The sequence below is a fragment of the Octodon degus genome, unplaced genomic scaffold (assembly GCF_000260255.1).
Source record: "Octodon degus isolate 3935 unplaced genomic scaffold, OctDeg1.0 scaffold00228, whole genome shotgun sequence".
Taxonomy (NCBI): domain Eukaryota; kingdom Metazoa; phylum Chordata; class Mammalia; order Rodentia; family Octodontidae; genus Octodon; species Octodon degus.
In genome coordinates this window covers 942,165-956,195 of record NW_004524804.1, presented here as the reverse complement: position 1 = coordinate 956,195, position 14,031 = coordinate 942,165, and the positions used below count along the sequence as shown (strand labels likewise).

Sequence of the window (14,031 nt, the reverse complement as noted above, 5' to 3'; positions counted from 1 at the left end):
CGCAGCCTGTATTTATTTATTTATTTATTTAGTAGTGGTAAAGTGCTAGAAAGTTCTTTAATTGGTATTTTTAAAAGATTAGACAGGGGCTGGGGAGATAGCTCAGTAGAATAAGCGCTTGCCTGGCAAGCGCAAGGTCCTGAGTTCAATGCCTGATACAAAAAAAAAAAAAAAAAAAAAAAAAAAAAATTAAAGTTAAAAGAAGCTGGTAGCTTTATTTGTTGGAGGTGACCACAGGCACCACAGGAATGGCACTGGCTGAGCTCAAGTTGATTATGTCTTCATATTTTCATTTCTTCTCAGGCTCACCTGGCCAGTGGCTTCCTCATGGCGGTGATGGATCACAGTTGGCCAGGCAAGAGGAGACAGCATCTGAGCGCCCTACTACATCTTCCAGAAAGCCTGGAGACAGTCCCCTGCTATCAAACACTTCATCTGGTGCAGGAGGCGGAGTGATGGTCTTAAGGTGCTGAGGGGAAGGACTGTGGCTTTCAGTCACTGCCCGTCTGCGAGTTTTGTTTCTTAGGCAGCATCTCCACATTAAGAAAATGATAAGGAGGATAATGAAGAGGCCAAGATTAGTGGAAAGGTAAGGTAAAATTGAGCCTGTCACTTCCTCTGTTACTCTTCTTGGTGCGCTTTTGTGCAGGTGTTCCAAAACGCCTTAGTTTTTTCATTATTTTCAAAAGTTTCTCTGGCTTCTTCAAATATGCAAACTTCTTCATTGCACTCATGTTCAATATCGCCCTGATTTCTTCAGGAAATGCATTAGCTCTTGGATAGTGTTTTAATACCTAGTTGGCCTTGTCTTCTGTGAGGAAACCCTGCCCATGTTTTCTTGTGGCCTCTGGCAGGTTCTGGATGGTGGTCCTAGTTACTGGAGGTTTCAGTCTATACTTGGCTGGCTCCAAGGCAGAGCAGCCCATGGCAGAGAGTTGTGTTTATTTAGTTATCAAACGAGGTAAGGAATACTCATGAAAGGCAGAAATCCCTCAAGGACATCTCCAGTGAGACATTCTGCTAATTTAGGAGCGCTCTGTCCTCTCCAGGGAGGCCTTCCCCCCTGAGCCAGGAGGCTAACGCTGCAGCCTTTGTCTAGCTAACTGAGGTTGCAGCCAGGTGTCCTTAGCAGTACCCTTGTCCTGTGCTCTGCCTGCCACTCCAGCCTCCGTCCATCAGGACTCACAGAGGCTCCATCTCCAGGCAAGCGGCTTGAGCCTGGAACAGACTATAAACAAGGAGAGCAATTGATTAACATTAAATCAACCCCACTCAGAGCCGCTCTGTGGAGGACTCTGTCACCCGCGACTCTGCCTCATCCCATTGCTGTGGTGTGGTGACCCTGGCAGAACATGGAGGGTCTGGTCTTCCCCAGCCCCACAGATTAACAAGCATGAGTGGAGAGGCCAAGGCTCGGTGCCTCGCCTCACCTCTCCTCTCCTTGCCTCTCCTCTCCTCTCCTCTCCATTTCACTGGATTTCTCTGCAAGGCCACAGAAGGCAGCGCTCAGTGAAGGATGGACTGCCTGCCTGCCTGGGTCTCAGCACACACGCTGGCCACCGGCTGCTGCTCCTTGGCCATCTGTCCCCAGTTCAGCTCTTCACTTTGTCTCTGAAGGCAACTCAAGACCCATTTATTTAGTACAAGGAAGAGGAATTCACAGAATACTGGGAGCCACGAGACTTCGGGATTGCACTGAATTCAGGCACGGCGTGGGGCTTTCTGCCTGAAAAGCCTGATGGTGAAGAAGCGTAGCCCTTCGAGGCAGCGGGCTTTCTGTTACTGCCGCAGAAACGCTGTGAGACACTTGGCTCAACAAAGGCAGGCTCACTGGGACACAGCTTTGAATGCCCCCCTTCATGTTCATGTGGCCCCGTGGCTCTGGACCTGTGGCGGCACAGGACAGTGGTCAGGAGACCCTAACAGCAGCCAGAAACAGAGAGTAGAGAGTGGCCAGGGTCCTGCAGCACCCACCAAGGGACTGCCTGATGGCCTGTCCTCTTTCACCAGCCCTATTTTCGGGAGCCCCTGGGACAGGGGTGGGAGGTGGCACCCCATATGCACACCACGGCACCCTCTAGAGAACATAGGGACATGTGCAAGAGATCACGTTGAAATCATAAAATAGCAAGATGTAACCACAGTCTTGCTATTAAAGAAATCAGGAAACTTTCAAATAAGCATTACCAAGTAGGATTTGCGGCATGTGATGACCTTAAGTTTTTAAGTTCTCCTTCCCTGCTGGTGTCGCTAGGTCTCTTCTTCCTGCCTGTGCATTTCGAGCCCTGCTCCCCTGCTGGTGGCAAGGGGCCCTCAGAACCCACCCTGGGCTGTGCTTGTACCTGAGCCGCCCGCCCTGCATGTGGTGCGGGGCGGCAGGTGCAGCCTGCCCGGGCCCTGGCCGGTACATGCTCTTGTATCTCCTCCCCGCGGTGCAGTTCCTAGTGAGTGACCAAATCTTGTTTTAAATTCAGAATCTGTTTTCTCACTTCCTGCCAAACTACTGCTTACTCACCGGACATATCCCTTTGCCTGTCTTTCCGGCCAATGTGGACATCAGAACCCGAATCCCTCTGGAGTGGTGGCGTGGGGTTCTGTGCGTCTCCAGAGCTACTTATTCCAGGCCATCTGCACACAAGCAGTTCTGAAAACTGAGTCAAGGAAGGAAGACTAAAGCTAGCCCAGGAAGCAGAGCATGGATATGCACTTGGCACCGCAAGTACAGAATTTTGTTGTGAATGAGTGGGCAGGAGTTGAAATCTAGAGGGCTGGGCATGTAGCTCAGCGGCACAGGGCCTGCCTGGCAAGCGCAATGTCCTGAGTTTGATTTCCAGTGCCACAAAAGGGAAGGGGAGGGGAAGGAATCAGCAGATTAGAACATGAGAGACATGGTAGAGAAGGAGCGACGTGGTCATGGCCTCCGTTCCATTAATTTATGGCCTGTGTTTGACTTTATAAATTTGACCCCAGGGCCTGGGAGAGGCTCAGTAGCAGAGCTCACGCTTTGCCTGCACAAGGCCTGGAGCTTCATTCCCAGCACCACGGAAGTGGGGTGGGGTGAGCCAAAATGAATTTTCTACAAAGTAGCAAATCATTTTAATCTCAGTTTAAGGATAACTAATAAATTGCACTAATATTTATGTACTCCACACAAATGGCTCACTAAATTGTGCTTTTTTTTCCTTTTAATCAATAGCCACAGACTTCTACCCCCAATGAAAATCCCAAGAAATTAGTGAATGGGCCAGCAGCGGCTTTCTGACCAGCACGCTGCCCAAGTTCCAACAATCACCTAGGAGCCATTAGTATTTGAAAAAGAAATGGACAGGCGGGCCATCACCATGACCCTCGGGTCTGCACATGCGATCTTGGGGAGACTGCGGCGGCGAGGAAGCAGGCACTTCCGCTTCAGCGTCTCTGACTTGGAGCCACCAGGCTGTTCGCCCCTATGCCCGCGCCCTGGCCCAGGCATGACAGTGAGCCTGACAAGTACGCCAGGAAGAGAAGTGACCAGCCCTTGTGTCTGCTGAGCGTTTGCCTTCGCTTCCATCGGAACATCCCAGTCGGCGCAGGGGGACCGAGCCCTCCACCTGTGGCTCCGAGACGGAGCACGCCTGCGCAGGGCTCTGCGCTTGCCGCACACGCGGGAACCAGCCGCAGCCTCCCATCGTGGGGCACGGCAGGAGGAACGTGACGCTGGCCGCGCTGGTGGAACTCTGCCGGGGCCTCCGTGCGTTTTCTATTTGGGGTCGTAAGCTGAACAGTCATGTAGTTACAGAATCTTCGAGGTGGAGGAAACACACCATTTTCCAGGGGTGTTTTCAGACATTCCCTGATATACGGGCTTTCGGGGCTGCTCTAGGCCCCCAGAGAAAGGAGACCTCCAGCCCTGCCTTTGGAGCTGGGACAGCAGAGGCGGGCTGTGCTCCGCATTTGATGAGCATCAGTGTGCCCAGGGGCGGGACGACAGAGCTGGCCTGCGGTGCGCCCCGCCCAGCCCGACTCAAGCACAGCAGGTCTCCTCCGCAAAGCGCCACGCTGTTCTGGGAGAAGCAGCTGCTCATGGCGCAGAATCCTCGAGGCTGCGCGAGGGATTCGGTCGTTCCTCAGGTCGGTTTCTGTGCTGCAGACAGGATGTGGCCGACCCACCCGCGACTGCTGTCAGACGGCAGAGTTGCCCGGACTTCTGGGCCCTGCTCGGGTGCGAGGGCACGCACAGACGCGGAAGGACACCCGGATTCGGAGGCAGATTTGTTTACATCGGCAGGCCTGATCGAGATCAGCCAGAACGTCAGGCTCTGCCCTCTCAAGGTCCAGCGCTTGCACTGGACAAGGAAGCAGGGAGGCAGGATGGGCGTTGGACTACGCGACGTGCATCCCCAGGACCAGCCGTGCCTGGGACACAGACTCGCCACGCTGGAACAGGCACTGGTACCTGGGCAACCGAGACTGAAGCGCAGCGGCCCGGGCATTTTCTGCTCAAGGGCACCGCAGGTGGAGGCCTCCTCTCGGCAGGCAGCTTGCGCCTCCCCTTCTTATGACCATCCACTTTCTGCTCCTTGCATTTTTCCTGTCGTGCAAAAGCTTCTCTGATCTACAGGTAAAATTCTAAAGCAGTTTACCTCTTTGTCAGAGTGCACCACCAAGTGCTGTGGCGTGGACCCTGCTGCCCCACACTGCCTTTGCACGGAGGGCTCTTCCGGGAGGAGCGGGCATGCTGAACGTCAGCGTGTGGGTGCACGGGCGCTGGCGCTTGGGGCTTGGCAAGACAGCATCGGTCCACGTTTTGTGAACGACGGCTGCATGCTCTGCTGAGTGGCCCGCAGAGCTGGGGGGGTGGGGGGAGGAGGCTGCAGCAGGTCAGAGCGAACAGCAGCTAGATGGCGGCAGGCAGAGGAAAGCCGGCGACCCCCGGCCCTGGTGGGAGCAGCAGCGAATTGAGGAGAGCCCCGGACGCGGCCTTCTACACCTCCACAGTAAAGCTGGAATTGTAGCGCGAGCATAGGAACAGCTGTCCGTTTTAGCCAGCGTCATAATGTGTTCCTTTTTGCATTTTTCCAGTTATCATCTCTGTTGAACTGCTCCTGAGTTTAAGATAGATGATAGATAGGCAGGTAGAGAGATGGTAGGTGATAGATACAAACAGGATTCATAAAGTACACTTTTAAATCAATAAAAGTGAGATTAGAATGAGTGACATGAAAGCAGGGGTGCATGTGACACCTCATGCTGCCCTCTCCTTGCACCTGGAATCTGTGAGTCTCTTGCAAGTGGATTCCCCCCTTCACCGCGGGTTTGCCTCCTGATAATTTGAAATGGCACTGTGGGGATTGAACAGCAGTGAAAACCGGCAGAGAATAGAGGCCTCTAACAAAAGCTCTCCTATCTGTCCTCGGTTAATCCCAACTTCTGTCAGCTCAGCTGTCACTCGGAAGCCTCAACAAAAAGGAAACCAGATGACTTCGTGCATTCAGAACCTTTTGGCACTCCTGCACGGCCCATCTCTGTGTCAGAGCTGCAAGTAGCTCTGCAGTGGTTCAGGCCTTCTCAGACGCTCTTCCCTACGGAGACGCCAGGTGGGCGGCCCCGCGTCCTGGCAAAGTGGACAGCATTGTTCTTACTCCATTTGTAGGAGTGAGAGACCCGGTATCCAAGACACAGCCAACTGCACTGGCCCGCGTCGTGCCCAGCCTGGATGCAGCACCTGGGTGGGTCTCCCGATGGCTGAGGCAGAAGCCCTGGGGCTTCCACAGCCCACTGTGGGTGGTCCAAACTTTAAAGCAAAATTAAGTGACTAAGTTATAAGGAAAACACAGGAGAGCCCCTTAAGTATTTACCGTATGTCTTCACATGTGTATGTATATTTCAGCTAGATTTATGAGTTTAGGGTTCCTGAGAATCTCCCCGTAGTTGAGTAAATTTGAGGTAGACAAACAGATTAATGAGATAGCTCATCTGGGAGAAAATAGATGTGAAAAAGAAAACGAGTGTGCAGCCTGAGACGCGGCCCCTCTAGCAGTTACAGGTGAGAGAGCAGGGAGGGGAAGGGCATCAGGACAGCGGCTGTGCCGCCAGTGGGCAGGTGGCCTGCCAGGCGGGGCGTGTGACCGTGGCTGGCCTCACTGCAGCAGGTGAGCGCGTGGGCACAAAGCTCTGGTAGAAATGGCTCAAGGGCAACAATGCCCTGCGCACAAGGGAAGCCACACACCTCCTTCCAGGTGTGCTGCAAAGGGAGCAGAGCCCCGGGCGCCAGGTCCCCTCCTGCCATCCTGCCATCCTGCCATCGAGGGGCGGGGCCAGAAAGCACGAGAGCAATGAGAGTGCGCGGACAAGCAAGATGGCAGATTATACTTGCAGGCGCTAAGAACGATCCAGGGCGGTCTTGGGAGAAATAATCACACACAGAAAGTTGCACTGGAAGAATTTAGTCCCTCACTGAGTGAGCAAGGTGGAATATAAGGCACAGAAAGAAGCTGGCCTCGCAGGAGTGGGGGCAGCGCCTCCCGGGCTGCGAGAGGGGAGCAGCCAGCTCATCCAGCTCCACCCAGTGGGTGAGGGGAGGAGGCGGAGGTTTCTTCTGATGGCTTCGGTGTGCCCAGGGGACCGAAGGCGGGTCTCAGCTGAACTGGCCCTTCAGTGGCAGGAGACTGAGCAGGGTGTACTTGCAAGACCCGCAGGCCAGGCTGGGGACCTCTTGTGCTGTGGTGTCACCAATTTAGAGCAAGAGAAGTTTAACTGTGTTTTTGTCCAGCCACAGTAGCCACTTGGTGCTGCTACCTGCTCAGGGCTCCATGTTCCTGGGAGAGGAAATAAAGATAAGAGAGAAAAGCCAGGGTCCCGCGGGGCACTCTCTCTGGCGGGAAGGAGAGGGACTGGCCAAGGACTGCAGAGCGCTCACTTACACACTCAGGAGTTTGCTGTCCATTTCAGTCTCTCTACCTAGCAGCCTGTTTCCGTGGCTTGTTCATGTGGCTCCAGGAGCCTTCTGTGTTCTGTGGCTGGCTCTGTCTTAAGCCCACACATGTGATTGATTTCCAACTTCAGCAGCTCCCTACAATTTGGCTGGAGACCAAGTTTGGGGCTTGGTTGTCCCCCAAAGTCCCAGACATAGTAGGCATGGTCCTTCAGTTGGCAAAAGCTTGAAGGGTGTGGCCTTAGTGGAAGGACCATAGTTTGCAGAGCACCCACAAGCAATAACGTTCTGAAGGAATGCCGGGCCTCTGCCCACACCTGGCTCTGCTTCCTCCCTGCCGTGAGGTGAGCAGCTTCCCGCATCGTCCACTTCCTCAGTGTCCACACAATGTCTGCTTCAACACAGCCCCATGCCACAGGGCCAGCCTGTAACTGGACCCTCGGAAACTGTGAGCCAGAGGAAACTTTTCCTCACTCTAAGTATTTTTACTCGTAATGGAAAGCCGGCCACCACAACCTGGTTCAGAAGTTTACTATAAAGTATAAGAAAGATGAAGTGACATCAAGGATGGTAAGGAATAGGCAAGACAGTAATCGCAGTTACGGGCTGAGCAAGGTGGTACACCTGGAACTCCGGCATGCAGGAGGCCAAATCCAAGGGTGTCTAGCAGCTCCAGGGCAGCCCGGGCTGCAGAGCGAGCTTAAGGCCAGCCTGTGCTCCATGGCAAGACGCTGTCTCAAAAAGTAATAATTGCAAGGATAAACCACAGACTCTAAGTTGGATAAATTAAAAGGTAATAGAAATAATTAAGTCACCTTTACATTTTTGAGGGGAATGTCAGTTAGTACAACCATTATGAATATCAGTATGCAGAGTCATCCAAATACTAAAACTAGAGCTTCATGGCATGTATCCAAAGGAAACAAGTAGTCCTAGTGAAGAGATTGGCACATACTCACATTTTTTGCATTATTTACAATAGCCGAGTACAGAATCAGCCTAGACGCCCATGATCAGACGAATGGACAGAGCAGATGTGGGCCTGGGCCTTGGGTGTCACTGGACATCAAGAATGAAATCTTGTCCTTTGCAAGAAAATAGATGGAACCGAAGCGCATCGTCACAGGCGAGGTGCGCCAGTCGCAGGAAGACAGGCCTTCGTGTTTTCTCTTACATGTAGAAATAAAAATAAAAAGCTGAAGCCGAAGAAAGATGATTCAGACTGGAAGGAAACCAAGAAGGGGGAGACAGCGGTGGGGAGGGGCCAGCGGCTGGTGAGCAGGGTCCACACGCAGCTCCGCTTGCCCAGGTGCCGTCTGTTTGCATAATTATACAATTATAATAATAAATGGAAAGTGCTAGTTGGTTTGGGGAGGCTACAGGAAGAAACTAAACTGGAGGAGGTAATAGTCTAAGAATTAGAGGCTCGAGTTTATGATTTTGGAGCTTATGAAACTAAGGAGAACATCATGAGAGCGGGTGGCCCAGAAGAAATGGAGAACATGTCATTTTAAGTGAGGAAGGAAGCAAACGGAGAGCCCAGGTGGCCAAAGGTCTTCTGGAGTTATGGCAGGTGGGGTAACGCGACCCCCACGCTGAGGCCCTCCCCGAGGGGAAGCCACACCAGGAGAAAGCAGGTGTGCTGCTGCAGCCTGTGCTCCTAAGACCTGCGCTGTGGCAGGACCCCGACCAACAGCGTCCGGCAGAGCAGTGGGGAGCCAGCCCTGAGGTGTGGCTGTACCCAGGGGGGCTCCAGACTGCAGGCCCCAGCAAGGTCTCCAGGGGCCATCTTGGCCACAGCAGGGCAGTCCGTCAGCAATGTGATGCACCAATAAACAAACAGTGAAATAGCTCCCTTGCCGCAGAGCCCACAGCCCTGCTCCTGGACGCTGTGCAAGGCTCCCCAGACCTGTCTGCAGTTCCCACATCAGCACATCCCTGGGAATGGCCCACCTCAGGCTGCCGCTCTGTGACGGCCCAGTGCTTGAACAGGCAGATGGACGTCACCTCTCCCTCGTGAGCCTGGAGCCAGGAGCTTTGGTGATGATGGACCTGCGGCTCCCAAGGGTCAAAGGAATGGCAGGGTCAGTGAGGGCGGGGACGTGAGCCAGAGGACAGAACCCTCTGGACCCATGTGCACAAGAGTCGGAGCAATGGGGAGTGACCATGAAGAGGCAGCTGCACTGGTGACCAGGCAGGAGGGTCAGGATGGCCAGTTCTAGCAGCAGCCTCCTGGGGCACTGACCTTTTGGGCCTCTGACTGTGCAGACGGGGTGGACAATCAGAGCTTGCGGCACATGGTGGCACTGGCTTTGCTCTGACAGTAAGGCCCCAGCTAGGAGGGGCTCAGCGCTGCTCTGTGCCCTGGCTGCCAGCTGTTAAGGTCAAAAGAGGAAAGGTGGTGGGTGGCAGGGACTGGGGCCAGGCTGCTGCCCAAAGCAGCAGCGTTGTTCTTGAATAGAGACACTGATGCTGTCCTTAGCCAGAGGGTGGTCAGGACAGGAGAAAGGAAATGGAATCAACTAGGAGACAAAAGGGGGTGGGGTGCATAGAAGGCAAGAAAGAGGAGGCCGGCCAGGAAGAGGATGGGGTGGGGCAGGATGGGGAGCAGTCAGAGGGCCCATGAGGGACTGTCACTGTCACTTGTTGGCAAGGACACTGGGAAGATGACTCCCTGTGGCCTGGTACTGACCCCTGCCCTGCAGCCACGTTCCATAGACAGTGACTGTCAAGGCCACACCCTGCCCCCTGCCCAAGCACGTGTGGAGTGACCTGCTCTGAGCACTGACACGCCTGGCCGGCTGTCTGCGTGCAGTATCCCCTGCACAGCCCTGTCATGTGTATAAGTGGCTGACTCCAATGTCCTTGAGCTGAGCCCTCCTCTGCATCGGCTGTTCCCGGTTCCCATGAACGGGGTGGCCAGCCCCAGTCAGCATGAGCCTGTGTGCCTCACAGCTGCATTCCTGTGAAGCAGCGGGGCAGCAGCAGCTGGGCCAGGTGCAGAGGCTTCCTTCCTCCAGCTTGGGCTCCAGAGCAGAAGTGTGCACAGTGCCAGCATCCAGGGGCAGCCGGGGCCCAGGTGGAGAGGAAGCAGCGGGACGTGCCCGCCAGGCAGGAATGCAGAACGTCCTGGGGAACATGCCCTGGCGGAGGGCTGCCTCCTGCAAGGGTACCTCTGGTGAAGCTTATCTGAATCTTCAGGAAAGACAGCCCGTGAGGCTTCCCTGCTGGACTGATGAAAGAACAGCCCTCATGAGGTTCAGCGGGGGAAACAACACTCGCCTAATTAACTTGAATTGGTTTGACTGCAAACAACTGTGCTCCCAGTCACCCAGCCCCTCCCTGGAAAGGGCACTTGAGCCTGTGCCAGGCAGAAGCCCTGAGGATAGGGACTGCGACAATGGCTCCCCTCACCACCCCTGCACACCCACCGCCAGGAGTGCCCTGGCGGCACCAGGCTGGGTGAACTCAGCAGGAGGTCCCTCTGCCTGCAGGACCACCCTCTGAGCTGTGAGAGGCACTGTCTTCCTCTCCCTCTCTGCTGGGCTCCAGGCCTGGGCTGCCCACGTAAACCCAGTTCTCCATTCGCTAAGAAGCTGGGTGCGTCTGGACTCCGCAGGCCTCCTGCCCTCGGCCTCCTTTGTGTTTAGTGGGAGTAACAAAGAGAGCACCATCGCCACGGGGAAGCATGTAAGGCTCTAAAGACGGCTTCCCCTTCCAGGTAAGCACCCAGTACATGTGTGCACACATGCATGTGTTTTACTGAGGACTGAACCCAGGGCCTTACCCCAGGCTACCTCCCCAGCCCCTTGATTCACTTTGGGATGGGATCTCACTGCATCGCTACACTGTCCACGACAGGTTCTGGCCCGAGTACAAACTGCTAGCGTATCATGGCCCTGATCCAACATGGCTGAATCTCCAGCCCTGGATAATGGAAAATTCCTTTGATCTTTCCCTCCCACACAAGGGAGCCTCCAATCAGCTCCTTGTGAGTCGCTGAACCTGCACTCAGACTCCGCCCCTAGCACAAGTGCATAAAGTGTCATCCTCAGGGCCCGGGAGATGGCTCAGTAGAACAAGCACTTGCCTGGCAAGTGCAAGGGCCTGAGCTCAATTCCCTGTTCCAAAAAAAAACAGTCTCATCTTTCCTGTCTCGGGTCAGAGGGTCTGGCCCCTCCCTGCCCTCGATCCTGTCCGTGGCCTCAGAGCTAGTAAAGGCTCACCCCACCACCACCCCCGCCATTTCTGCTTCTCTGTGACACTGCTGCCCCAGCCAAAAACCCTAACAGTCTAGGCTGGGTTAGAGTGTACCACCAAGCAGGAGCTGCGTCCAGGGAACTACCTCTGTTATTTCCTTGCGATGGGTTGGATCTTGAATGTCCCCCAAAGGTGCACAAGTGGAAGGTGGGGTCCCCCGCCCTGGCCCTGGGAAGAGAGGGATCTTCAGCAGGCTGGGTGAGTGGGTGACCTTGGACAGCACACCGTGCCCAGCCCTTCGTCCCCCTGGCTTCCGACCTCCTGCTGAGCAGCTCCAACGCAGGGGGCCTGTGCCAAGGCGATGTTCTGTGTGTCACAGGCCCACCGCAGCATGCTCCAGGCAACTGCACTCTGCGACCAGCAGCCACACCCTGTCCCCGATTTGCCTGGATATGGCAGGTGCTTGGTCACCACGGGGCTCCCAGTTTGGAGGCTGGCTGGGCCGGTCATGGCCTGGGAAAGTGCACCCGGTGCCAACCCTGGGCCACCCTGTGAACACAGCTGACAGCACCAGCCCTCTCTTGGAGTGGCAGACCTCAGGCGGAACCAGGTGGAAACTGCCCCATGTGGACCTCTCCTCCTTTGGGGTGCACGTGTTGGAGGCTGCGTGCCAGAGTGGGACAGTGATGGACACAGTCACCAGCACATCGCTGCCCCTCGGGTGCTAAGTCGGCTGCAGGGACTCCAGCTCAGTTCCACAGAGCCACTGGCTTAGGCCAGGTTGTGTCTCAGAGCTCCATGGCTGCCCCCTCCCCTCCCTGCACAGGCGCACTGCCCAGCCCCCACTGGCTGCCACCCATACCAGGTCTTCCCTTGAGAAATCTAAACCAGAGAGAAAAATTCTAAGTGACAGCAGAGAATTAAACACCTAGAACCGTTTGCCTTCCTTTCTGTGTCCACCCCCGGACTACACTGGTTTACTTCAGCTGCTCCTTCCCACGTTCTGCATGTGCCCAGGTGGCCCCAGCTGAGGAGCCTAAGGAGAGAGCCCCATCCTCCAGCTGGCCCAAGAGTGTTGCACGGGGTCAGCTGACACCTTTCTCCCCAGAGGAGACACCTGTAGCGCGGCTCCACGCTCCCAGCCAAGCAGTAAGACCACACGTAACCAAGTGGAGACCAGCTCCCAGCAGCCTGGAGCTGAACACAGAGAGCTTGCGGGCTGCTGGGCTGGCCCGAGGCACCCACAGGTCCCCCGGAAACTTCTCTCCAACACGGCCAGGACAGCACTGCTCCTGCCGAGGCCACAGGGGACATCTTCAGCTGTCATGAGTCACTCATCAACCCAAGTCCAAGGACAGCTCAAGAAGCCAAAATAAATACAGAAACCTTTTTCCCATAGCCCACTAGTTGGTTTTCCAAGTGTTTCCCAGCTATAAAAAGATGTTTCAACTGACAGGAAATAGTTCCCCTGCTGACACACGTCTCCGGAGGGGACTGTGCCTTCTCATCCGCGACTCTGTGTGGTGGCCAAGAGTCAGGCACCTCCCGCCCAGGGCCCCCAGCAGCTGTCCCGGCCAGCACTGCCCAGGCCACGAGCTCCACTACATAACCTGAACCCGGTGATGCTCGGAGATGCTTCGCCCCAGCAGCAGACCCTCGCAGAGCGCTGCTAGTTACCTCAGGGAGCAAGGCCCAGGCGCATCTGGAGTTCCTTTCCCCTTACAGCTTCTAGAACTTCAAGAGGCAAAACACCCTAACGTTAGGTGATCCATCCCAAATTATTCATTTCATCTAACCAAGTATGGTAGCTTTCTATTGCTGCTGTAACCAATGACCACAAATTTAGTGACAACACAAGCCTGTTCCCTCACAGGTGGGTAATGGAATCAAAACCTGGCCTCAGCCTGACCCTCAGGACTGCCTCTTCTGGACAGCCCCAGAGGATGGCTCTGCCCTCCAGCCCCGAGGGACAGCCTTGGCTTGGGGAGTGGCGCCCTTTCCACCTGCTCCCCTGCCCTCCTCCTCCTCCTTTGGCCTCTGGACCACCCTCGTCTAAGTGCCTCAGGACCACGGCAGAGGCCACATGAGGAACGGCATAGCTGTCGCCCATCCCGGGCCGCAGCTGCAAAGGCCCTCCTCCTGCCACGCAAAGCAACACCAAGGGCCTGGGGATTCAGATGTAGCTACCTTTGGGGTGGAAGCGAGATGCAGTGCCCCAGCCTGACACATAGGGGCTTGAGTTCATTTTACATGGTGCAGCTCCACCTACACTTCTAAAAATAATTATTTTATACATGATGCTATAGGCCAGGGGACAAGACTGCTCCCTTTGTTTGGCAGTCCGTGCTACTCCAATTGCTAATCTGAAAGCCTGTCCTTTCATCTGGCTTTCCTTGGTCTCCTCCAAGAGCACAGCACAGCCCATCTTACTTCATTCCTTGTCCTGACCAACTGTTGCCATTCCCAGAAAAAGAATTTACCATCAGACTTCTTGGTTGCCAGAGTAACCTAGCTTGAACTGGTTTAAATCTTTTTTTAAAGTGTTGGCTCACAAAACTGAAAATTGTAGTGGGATGGATAGGCGTAGGCACAAATGGAAGCTGACACGCAGTTATAGTTTCAAGAATTTGTGAAGCTAATATTTACGCTGGGGATGGAGCACAGGGCCGCAGGCACACCAGGCACACGCTCCGCGCCCAGAGCCACACCCAGGCCCTCTTCTCTGCACAACAGAAGGAGGCAAGGCCCTTCTCCCCGAAGGCCCAGTACAGACTCCGGGACAACTGTCCCCAGCCAGGTGAAGTGATAAGCATGTGGCTGATCCGATTGCTGTGACGTCCAGGTGTGTGCCCTGACTGAGTCTGAGCTCTGTGTGCTTCTGGAAACCCAGCAGGAGCACCTGTCCAGGCCCATCGGAG

The 14,031-nt window shown here is 55.0% G+C and overlaps 1 pseudogene; it reads right to left on the bottom strand.

Moving 5' to 3' along the window:
- Positions 1-214: 214 nt before the first annotated feature.
- LOC101579418 lies at positions 215-2,522 on the bottom strand (annotated as a pseudogene).
- Positions 2,523-14,031: the final 11,509 nt, after the last annotated feature.